The 12,939-nt window shown below is 24.2% G+C and overlaps 1 protein-coding gene across 1 annotated transcript in view; it reads right to left on the reverse strand.

Moving 5' to 3' along the window:
- The window catches only part of LOC113383492 (ALX homeobox protein 1-like), a 36,827-nt gene extending 34,313 nt beyond the window's left edge, over positions 1 to 2,514 (reverse strand). The window contains exons 1-2 of the mRNA XM_026621754.1: positions 2,423 to 2,514; positions 2,025 to 2,253 (exon numbers count right to left, since the gene is read on the reverse strand). The gene's annotated coding sequence lies outside the window, so the exon portion shown is untranslated. The remainder of the gene's footprint in view (positions 1 to 2,024; positions 2,254 to 2,422) is intronic.
- Positions 2,515 to 12,939: the final 10,425 nt, after the last annotated feature.

A 12,939-nucleotide genomic window follows, 5' to 3' on the forward strand; every position in this document is an offset into this window, starting at 1 on the left:
AGCATAATGATATAATAAGGCTCATTTCAATGTTTTACACATTTATATAATGTAATTTAATTAACTATTTTATTATTTATTCATTTATTATTTAATTTATTTACTATAAACTTATTTATATTTAGTTAATTTTAATTATTTATTATTTATATATTGCAAATATTTTTTGAATAATTTAATAATTTAAAAAATTAATAAATTTAATAATAAGTATTTTAATAAACTCTACAATACTTTTACAATATAATTATTTTGTTTAACAAATTTTAGGTTATTTTATGATATGACAATTTAGTTTAACAATTTATAAGAGTCTTACATTATATTATTGTTATTTTTTTGCTTCATATTTTGTTTAATAAAACAATTATATTCATAAACTTTGAAATAATTTTGTTAAACCAAAACTAGACTCTATAGCAATTCAATTTTGTTATAATAAGTTTTAGATTTTAAGATTTTAAGATTTAAGCTTTAAGTTTTTATCACTATATGATTTTTATGAATATATTCAAAATTCTTTAGTTTAACCACAGTTGAAACATTTTATAGCAACAAATAAACAAATATAGATATTAATAATTATTTTAAGTTTAATAGGCATGAATAGTCTAAGATGTATAATCTTTGAGCTATAAATATCTCCATTGTTAAAAAAACGTTAAAAAAATTGTAAACATAATAATTGCCCCGATGAAAAATATCAGCAAGATTTGTATATTTCATAGAATTTCATCAATTATATTAAATTAGAACAATAAATTATGTAAGAATGAATAAAAAATGAATAAACAGTGCAAAACAATAAATACACTCTTGACTACCTTGTATACTTTCAATGAATGAATATATTTACAGCAAAAAAATTGGAAATAATTTATATTGATATCTATTAACCTATCGTTTCAGATGAGAAGTTTGGGATTAGAAACTCTATTCAGTAAAAAAAACAATCTATCTATCTTTCTACTATCAAATTATTCAATAAAATTCATAATTTAACAAAATTAGACTTTCAGAACGATATTGATATATACTATATTACTATTTGGTAAATTATGTAAAGAGAGAAGAGACTGTTTTAGTTGGTAAACCCCTGATGAATATAATGAATTCATATTATGGTTAAAGCACTAAATAGTATGGTTTAGCAATAACTTTATATTTTAGGCATTACACCAGCAAAAGCCCTATATTTTTGGAAATATGTAAATTTATACAGGCCTATGTATTATATATATATATATATATATATATATATATATATAAATGCAAATCTATAGCACGTACCATTGTTTCTATGTATGAGCTTTTTCATGTGTAAGCTCTCCGAGTGGGTGTGGCTTAGCGAAAAGCTCGTTAGATGCGCAACACACGCGAGCTTCGGTACAGTTCCACCCTCAAAGTGCGACAAAGTCAGAGGATGGAAAATTCACATCTGACAGAAAGAGATGGAGCAATATATTGATTTAGGGGTTTATAAATGTATTCGTAGGAGTATATGTATAGATATGTATTTATATATGGTGTGTTTATCTATACATGTAAAGTTAGTAATCTGCCCATTCATTTGGAATATGCCAAATACAAAGTATGTCTTTAGGCTACAAATATACATTAATATTATATATATATATATATATATATATATATATATATGCATATATATCGGTAGCCCTTCGTGTGTTTGAAAGTAATATATCATACGTTTCTCTTTGTCTATAGGATTTAGACCAATCGCATGCCAGATTATGTACAAACTAACCAATCAGGAATTACTGAACATACATAAAAATAAACGTATACGTGCAGGAAATATGCTTTTGTGTTAGAAGACATGATAGAGAGGGTGTTTTGATGGGTTTTCAACTTAGAAACATGTTATAATTTTTTTGATTTTTTTGGTTCCTCGTTATATCAAAACTTTCTTTGTCCGTTAAAGTAGATATCAACATACACACAAACGTATATAGATATATCTGATCTGAACAAATACACATTATTTCTCAAGATTTACAACTCACCTTTTAATTCTTAAACTTCTTCTTCAGTGCTTCTGCTTTCAATTCTCTTCCTTTTTTTGGCGTAAGTCCTTCGTCATCTGCAATCTTCTTCATCATACCTCTATTTTTCCTTCAATGACTTCATGTAAAGGTACTCTTTTCTCAATTTGGGTCCAAACCAGGTCCATCTTCTTTTCACAATCATTAGTAGAGTTGTTTTTTGTCCTAGTTTTTGTGTAGGGTTCTTCAACTGTAAATTTGAAATGATTATAATATTCAAACAATCAAATGTTTTCTGATAGCAAACTTGGCGATCCAGAATCATATATGTATATATATATTTATATTCATATTTATATGTTTTTTGGCGTAAGTCCTACGTCATCTGCAATCTTCTCCATCATAGACCTTTATCTTACCTTCAATGACTTCATACAGAAGACTTTCGTAGAGTATCATCAGTAGAGTTCTTTTCTCTCCTAGTTTTTGTCCATAAAGTAAACTGTAATTTGAAATAATTTAATCAAACATTCAAATGCTTTCAGATAGCAAACTTGGCGATCCAGAATCATATATGTATATATATTTATATTCATATATATATATATATATATATATATATATGTTTTTTTGGCGTAAGTCCTACGTCATCTGCATTCTTCTTCATCATACCTCTATTTTTCCTTCAATAACTTCATATAGAAGTACCCTTTTCTCAATTTGGGTCCAAGCCAGGTCCATCTTCTTTCATTTTCTTTATCCATCAGTAAAGTTCTTTTCGGTCCTAGTTTTTGTCCAGGGTTTTTCAACTGTAAATTTGAAATGATTATAGTGATCAAACAATCAAATGCTTTCTGATAACAAATTTGGCGCTCCAAAACCACATATATGAATAGATATTTGTGTGTATAAATGCTGTAAAAACCTTGCCAAAATTATTATGACCCAAAAATCTCAACTAGTGTATATGAAATCAATAATAAGCTTATGAGTAACAGTAAGCTTTGGGTGTGAACTCTAAAGAATTATAATTTTAATTTTCTAATTTCAATAGATCTTTATTTTATGGACCAATATAGAAATCTATCCTTTCATTTCAAAAAGTGTAAGTTTATTTATAATAATTATGTACCAATTTTTAAACATATTATTGATTTATATTTTTCTTCAGATTTGATTAATAATAATATTGGTTTCATAGATAAGGATTGGTTTGATTATGCCTCATAAATAATCATTTCATTTTGAATAAATTTTATATTTTTGACTATTTGTTTGTATTTATTTTTAATCGTATAAAATGACTGTTTTTTTAAAGAACTGCTCAAGAGCAAGTTTTGTATCTTCAAGTTTGTGTTCCTAAAATTATAATTATTATAGAAAATAATGGCCAAAGTCATTGAATATAAAGTATTCAATTGTTATAATTGAAATATGAAATCCTGAATTTATTTTATGTACTAATGCCAGAGTTAAAATTAAAAATAATAGTAGTTGAATAAACGAGTATGAGTAGGTATATTAAAAACCATATTTTGGTTGTTTTCATAAACAGCAATCAGAGTCCTATAATCGGTTGTGATGATACTTTTTCCAAATTATTTGTTCTTTTAAAAGACAATAGTTGTCTCATGTATTTATATTAAAATCATTAATTATATCCCTTCTAATGATAAGGGATAGCAAGTTTTGTATATTGCAATTTAAAAATAAGTCTTCGTTTTAAAAATTATATCAGAAATGTCTACTGAACATTCAAAAATTGCATATTTTTCATGTCACAATTTCAGTATCAAAATAATTTGATCTAATATTTAAAATCTAGACTCGATATGCATAAACCAACTTGAATCAACATATTTCTCATAAACTGAAAAATATTTCTAAAGTTTGCAATTTAACATTGGTCTGCATTTTTCTAACTAAAATACTACATTTATTCTCTTCAAATATATAAGTAAAATTCTAAAGCATAAAACAGTTTCAATAAATATAAATCAAAATACTGGATTGTAGGTTAACGTACTAGTTTATAAGGCCAAATAAATAAATAACAAAAAAAATGATATTTAGATATTTGATAAAAATAAATATTACGATTTATCAAAAAAGTAATTGTTTATCAATGCTACGTTTAATTAAATAAAATTGTTAATATTTCTATTATTCATACGTTTTTCAGAGATGTATCAATTAATTTTTGTCCTTTACCGTGCGAATAAAAATACTCTCAGTAATTGTAAACTTTTTGCTCTTAATCTAATAAAGTTCCAATATAACCCTAATATGGAGACCAATTGTCGCACAATAGAAACATTTTCAGTGGGAGTTAATAAAAAATATGTTATTGTTTATAATTATATGGCTTACACAATATAAGTTCATATTCCTCTTCGTTCGTAGGTAGTTATTTACAGTGTCAAAATATTTTGTCAATGTTCACAATGGTTTGTTGGAGTACAATAGGAACTTTTATTGTGCTAATTGTGGCTTAGGTTATACAAAGGGTCTTGAATATATATATATATATATATATATATATATATATATATACATATATATTATAAATGTAGAGTATGAAATATGCAATCAAGAGTAGGCGTTATATTTTGCTATGCAAAAAACGTGAAGTCGATGAATTTGAGTTTACTTATATATGTATAGTACGCAAATGTATTTTTGAGTATATTCAGGTAAGCAAATACATTTATACGTTTGTCTTCCCAAAAATGCTTAAAATTTATTACAATTCCAATTTAATTAATTTATTAATTCAAAATTACTGACTGGAGTTACGTGCTACTTTCAATAATGTACATTATATTTATTATTATTGTTTTTAAAATGTTTATATTCACCAAATTGTTTATATTCACTGATGAAGACACATATATTTATATTCATATTTTTATTCATATTCATATTCATATTCATATTCATATTTATATTTATATTTCATATTCATATTTATATTTATTATTTGAAAACATTTTTTTTTTATTTGATATAAGTCTAATAAGATTTATGTATGTAATGTATAAAACATTTGAACTATAAGCCTTATAAGATTTGAACTTATATTGAAATAGCCTCAATCAATATCTACTTTATTTAACAAAGTTAATTAATTATTTAATTTATTATATTAATTGTATTTAACCCAATTTTATAGTTATATTACTTGTACTTAACCCAATTTTCTTTGTAAAAATACTATACTTGCATATATTGAAATTGTTAATATTATTCACAATCTATTTGATATAAGATATATACTCGTTTATCACAAAAGTTTCTAAATTTTTTAAATACTTATTAAGTCAAATTTATAATAATTTTTATGAGTCTATGTGACACCCTTGTATGTTATTGCATGTTAGAGGTCCACTTCAATGAGAAGATGCAATTGGCAATTTATAATCTGTGTTAGTAAAACAAAAAAAATAACTCAAGATATTAATACAAATAACAAGGCCTTTGGCAATTTTTTAATGGCTTCTATTTGGTATATGTCCATTAATTGCATTAGGAAAAAATGTAATACTGATAGAATATTTATGAACTCTAGCATACTAATAGTATCTAATAATACAATAAAATATTTGAAGTAGACCGATATATATATATATATATATATATATATATATATATATATTATATATATATATCATCATCCAAGATCTCCATAACCAAGTAAGTGATACAGATATCATTACATTTGTAATGAATTAACGACCCTTTAGATAGGTCCACTTTAGATTTTAAATTTGGATTAAATTTTATCTCCATATGGACCACGGTATGATTTATGCATATTAATGCATGCATATAGTTTGTATGTTACGTTTTGTGTATATATATATATATATATATATATATATATATATAATTTGTGTATATATAGCTCAGTATTTCAAATGAATCTATGGCGGCGGCGCAAGAGATATTGATCAAATTGTACATTCGTCTACAAAGTTACCTCTATGTACGCATATATATATATATATATATATATATATACATATATATATACATATATATATACATATATATATATATATACGTATATATATACATATACATGCATATATATGTGTATATAATTACACATATTTTTCAATCAAAAGTTTTAATGGTATCTTAAAGAGTTTCGGTAGCTAAATATATATATATATATATATATATATATATATATATATATATATAATATATATATATATATATATATATATATATAGGTAGCTAAATATATATATATATATATATATATATATATAGTTACCTCTATGTACGCATATATATATATATATACATATATATATACATATATATATATATACATATATATATATACGTATATATATACATATACATGCATATATATGTGTATATAATTACACATATTTTTCAATCAAAAGTTTTAATGGTATCTTAAAGAGTTTCGGTAGCTAAATATATATATATATATATATATTATATATATATATATATATATATATTATATATATATATATATATATTATTCCACACACACATGTATGTACATATATCAAAATCCAAATAATAATGAGGTATTTATGTAGACAAAATTGAACGATGAATCGAATGGAATGAAATATTTGTTATATTACATATAGGTACATATTTTTTCAGTTTAATATAAATTTTAGTAAGCATAACATAAAATTTCAAAAATTAAAATACAGCTCTTCTTCTGAGCTTCTTCTGCTCAGTTTTCCAAACATCTTCTTAAAATACAATTAAAATTCCAAGACTCAATTGCATGATTCGTAACTAAAATCAAATATTCACAACCATGTAAAATATTAATGTATTGTAAGAGAATTAGCATAGCTTTGTTTTTTATGCAAATTATAATTAAGAATTTACTCCTATAACTATGCCATACTATATTATTTGTGAAGCAAATAATATTAAGTTTCCAAAAATTAAAATGCCATGTTGCGCAGTTATAACCTTAGTCCAGTCATTTAAGCTTAAATTAGGTAAGAATCTCGGAATTCGAGATATCCAAGTCTGTAAATACTTATATATTGGCACCTAAAAGTTATCTCAAAACCTACATATGGTAGGGTGTTCGCTGGGTATCTCAAATTCCTAGGTTAGTTAATGGCTGGACTACTTCTTGTTTTATGTTTAAGAAGAAACATTTATTATTTTTATTATTCGGATTTTTAGATCACGTCTTGTGAAGCAATAAATAGTAACAGCCTTTGCGAGTAAAGGTATTTTTCATATAAATATCTGACACATTCTGGTTCTAGTCCATTTAACAATTATTTCCAATATATTGGTTAATTATACTGATTGTTTATCTATCGATGAAATTCAAAAAAACAATTTTTATCTGCCAAATTTGCTGTATATAATTAATTAATATATATATATATATATATATATATATATATACTAATGGCTTAAGCTCTATTTAACTAGCTTTCCTCAGAAAAGTTGATTAGGGACCTCTAAGCTTTCAACCTTTCCTGAGTTATTTGCGTACCTATAATATGTATATATATATATATATATATATATATATATATATATATATATTTACACAGCATATTACTCACATAAATTGAGATGAAAAGAGTTAATTCATAATTTAACACGCCACATTTATGTTCTATAATTTCTCCTCATAAAATATTCAATAGAAGTGTATGAACACTTATAGATGTAGATATATATATATATATATATATATACGTGTATATATATACATTTATACATGCATATAGTTATATACATATGTATTTTAATGTTAAAAATCAGATATATTTGGTCAATTCGAAAAGTAATTTGTATTTACAGATGTTTCGCGATAGTTCACAATGGAGCTATTATAATCGAAATATTATATTATTACACAAATTAATTTGTAATTTTTGAGAGCCACAAATTAAAAAAAAGCCTATACAGTGAGAGTATAGTTGTGTATAAAATTAGGTTTAAAAATTTAGAGATTAAGTTATTCTCGACTTTAAATAATCACGCATAATTATTATTATTATTACTCTTATCATCGCCATTATTATTATTATTTATAATAATAATATTATTATTATTCCTTTTATTATATATATTTTTTGTGGTTAAATCATAGCAGAATAGCTTTTAGACTTACGTGTAATTTTGATTGCTGTTTATTAATTAATAAAAAAAATAATAATAATCAGGCAACCATATACACCTGTAGATCAAAGTATTATCAACGATAAAATTCGAGCCCTTTAAAAAAATCCAAAAGCCGTCTCAAAGATCACTTGCCAAATTAACTTGCCAAAAAGCTCCACATTGCAAGGGCTAGATTAAAGAAAAAGTTCATACTATATTAATCTATGTTAAGGTCGAAATCACTGTTAATAGTCAGATGATGAAGTATTTTAAAGCCTATTTTATTTAATTCTAAACTTCCACTTGTTATTCTTCTAGTTGTAAAAGTTTACGTCTATAAAAATAGTAATTATTTTATTAAATATTTTAGAAGCAATTTTTTATTATTTTAAATTTTAATATTTTCTTAAAAAAGATTTGAATATATATATATATATATATATATATATATATATATATATGTGTGTGTGTGTATATATTTGAAAGTGTACGTTCGTTTATTGAAAGTGAACATATGTGTCCCCAAGCTTTTGATTGACATGTCCTGCAATCGAATAAAAGTCCTTCGCCGTGCCTAATGACACCCTCTACATGCATCGACATCTGTAGGTATATCGTATATACGACGATATATTGCTATACATATACCGATTTTGGTTCATATACACTTCTACATTAATATTCATGTATTTTATATGTAGCTTTCCAACGGATTTTCCAAAGATTTGATTCCTAAAAGACCCTTTCAACAGCGTACACAAATCCAAGCAAAAGAAGAGGCTTGTTTCATGTCAAATTTCTATCATTTGTTTTAGAATTAGAACATTTTTACTACATTATTATTTTCATTCTACAAGATTTTTAGATGACGTCAAGGAATTAACTAGGTGTTGTTTTTCAGTCGTTTCAAGTCATTATGAGTCGCTTGACATTAAAATTAGAATATATATATATATATATATATATATATATATATATATATATATATATATATATATATGATAGTAATATATTGCACAACTTTGAAAATAAGAGACCAGAGAATGCAGTTTTAGAGTTGCACTATTGCAAAATTACAGGAAATTGCACGTATGTTAACTTTTTCTTTATTTCGTTCACCTTTATTACTTCATAAATAACATGAATTCCATATTCTCATTTCCATGGGACATTGCAAAATTTCAAATAATAAAATAATTAAATGTAATTGACAGGTATTATTAGTTTCATGCAGTAGATACAATAAAATATTTTATTTTATTATTTCTTTTAATTATATCATAGATAACATACTTAAGCTATACATATTTACCATTCGGAATATTTTTTTTATTATTTAAAGCTATACCGCAGGATAAATATTTAGCTATTGCAAATACACTGTTGTAATAAATGTTTTGTGGTTTTGCAATTTTTCATTGGCTTTGAAGTGCTTTGCATGCTAACATTTGTACTAGAATTTCGTAGCGCAATTGATTCTTATTATTAAAACAATCACAACTCCAAGATTGAACTAACATTCTGAAACTTTTATGTAAACAGTAAATAATAATAAAATTATAGCATGTATTATTTTTGTTGCCCCCAGTCTGAGAAGATTAAATAGTCCTTCAAAAATAAAACAATCCTTTAGATAATTGGCCTAAAATTTAAATTTTGACCAAAATAGAAAAAAATTAACAGAATCCTGTCATTTTGAAAACAGACCACTGAACCTTAAATAAAATGTATTTTATTTAAGGTTTAGGCCATTCATACTACACGCTTAGTAACTTGCTATGCACTTTGAATCAGAGCCTGATCATGTCAAGCTGTGGTGACATCAGTTTTTACTTAGAAAATAGCCCTTTTCACACCGCAGTACCCGAAAATAGAAAATTTTACATTGAAAACATATTTTTGATCTGTATTTTCAAGTGAAAATGGCCATCATAACACAAAACACGAGTCACTTCATATGTTTTTACTTCGTATGGTCTTAATAAGAGAAGCTTTTTTTTTCCATGAAACTTTTTCAATTTGTAATCGTTTATTGACGTTACGGAGGTATAAGTTTGGTGAAATTTGGTTAATGGCTTAAATTACCAATTATTTTTTAAGTTCTCTTATTATATAAATATTGCTATAAAAATACAGTAAAATATGTACGTACTTTTTAAACGATTCTTAACTATTCCTGACGACGAAGATGAAAAATCGTATCGGTGAAATTTCGATGAAAAAGTTTCACGAAAAACAGATTTTTTTTGTTCAAAAAATTTAGCATATTACAGATATTTCTCTATATTTCTCTTTATATTTTCTCTTATAGTGTGAATATTTTTGAAATATTTGTAGCTTATAGGAAAATAGAGATCAATGAAAGTTAAGATCGCACATTTTAACACTAAATGTGTGTTCTTCTTCATAAGACCAGCTGAATGATAACATAATTAGTGTAGAAACATACACAATAATTGTATTCAATTATTGATATTTTATTTTCGATCTACTTATTTTCTGCTAACATTTTAAGCATATATATATATATATATATGTAATAAATAATTTATATGTAAAGTATGTTAGGAATTATTTAATAGTGCGAATGCTTTTCTTATGTAATGGATACTTACGTGTAACCAGTTTTCTCTTTCCATATGAACTCGCATCTCTCACGGATAGTCAAACTGGATTCTGAGATATAATCCTAAATTTCCTCGTTTTCAATTTTCTTATGTGACTATTAGATAATCTTCTGACGGTGATATCTGAAAAAAAAAATCATTTGGGTTATGTTATATCAGTTTAATATTACTGGTTTTAACATTTAACAAATCATTACAAGTTGAACTAATTGTGTGACATTTTGAAAATAATTTTAATAATGTCTGTTTAATAATTTTATAATTTGGGTATATTAAAAATAAGATCCTTGTTAATATTAAGTAGGCTTAATAACAATATTTATATAGTTTTTATATTAGTGTCTGAATAAATAAATAATAATTTAAAAATAAAACTTCTTGTCAACTTTTCAAGGCAATACATCAAATAAAAATTATAGAAATTTATAGAATCTTTATTATTTCCATGCGTTTTGACTAGCCCTGTCAATTTTATAAGTAAATAGTTAAGATTATATCATTATCAATAAAATGTTAATATTATAACTATTAAGTTGTTTTTCCAACATGTCCATTTAGTATACAATGTCCCTTTACGGCTGACAATTGTAAATTTCCCTTAAATTAAATTAAATGTCCTTAACTGGACAGTTGTAAACAAAATAGAGAATACAAAAATTACTCATTCAAAGTTACAATAATTCATAATGAGCTTTTTCGTTCTTATCACAGAAGTCTTCTACAGGTATTTTTTTGATAAAACCGACCAGTTAGCTGAAAATCGCGAAAAGGTCATTTTTTGACCTTTCACCTTGTGAGATTTCTTTTATAATCGTATTTTATGCAATTTTACTAAATTACAGCCCATTATAAACTATTGAGTTTTCAATTTTACCCTGATTTTAGATTTAAATTGACCGGGCTAGACATATTATCTTATGTCATCTTCAATGGACTACAATTTGAAATAAACAGAATATAAAATAACTAAATTGTGTGAGAATAAAATAAGGTAAAAGTAAATAAAACTAATATATAAAGTAGTAACATTGTAAACTGGATAGATTAGATATGAAAATTATAGATAATTAACTATTTTGATATAACAATTTCTATTTGATGTATTGCCCTGAAGATTTTAACTCACATATTTTAATCATTATAAAATATTTTAGCACACACACATACATACATATATATACAAATATATATGTATATATATACACATATATGTGTGTGTATACTATACTTTATCTCCATATAAATTCTAGAATAATTAAAACGGCGTGCATGAAACAGAGCGAAAAGAGAAAAATAAAACTTTTGTTTTTAATTATAAAACATCTTGGAGTTAATAATGTTTCGATGTTATTTTTTAATATAATGTATATGTATATATTTATACATACACACACGCACATATTATATATATGAATACAAAATACATAATAAAATAGAAGGCTATTCAATTCTAACATTAGAAATAACATAGAAAAAATTTAATAAAAAAATAATAATAATTTTAAAAATAATAATAATTTTAAAAATAATAATAATTTTAAAAATAATAATAATTAATTTAAAATAATAATAATGTAATTTAATTTTAAAGATTAAAATTTAAAAGTCTTGAACTTTTAAAGATTGAAGTCGAGACGTATTTGGGTGCATTTGACACTTGTCTTAAGTTATTTCTGGATGTGCTGAATAATCTGAATATTACAATTTTTGACTGTGCTATTCTATTGCACGTATAATATTACAATGTTCATGAACTTACGTAGGTTCTGATTGTTAATAATAAAAAAATATAAAAAAATGAAGTATTAAAATTTATAGCACTTATAAATTTTCCATTTTCTAAAAGAAATATTCCTGGAACATAGAAATAAATAATCGTGTGGTTCAAGTCTCTCATAGTAGAATGTTCTGATTAGGGCAGTTGCACCAACACTTTCTCATATTGTATGAATGAAATTTTTTTTTTAATTTTATTGAATTTTTTTGAAAAACTAATTAATTTTTTCTAATATTTTCCTGTCCTCTGAGGTCATAGGTGGCTAGGAAATATAAGATGAATAGGATACAGGCGTTTCTCCATAAAATTAGGTCAATCAATGGATGGTACCATTTAAAAATGTGGGTATGTATTGCAAATAAATTTTTATTTATTTTAAAATACATACATGTAT

Source organism: Ctenocephalides felis, unplaced genomic scaffold, assembly GCF_003426905.1.
Source record: "Ctenocephalides felis isolate EL2017-DRISC unplaced genomic scaffold, ASM342690v1 CF-g0.4_SCAFFOLD_03570, whole genome shotgun sequence".
Lineage (NCBI taxonomy): Eukaryota > Metazoa > Arthropoda > Insecta > Siphonaptera > Pulicidae > Ctenocephalides > Ctenocephalides felis.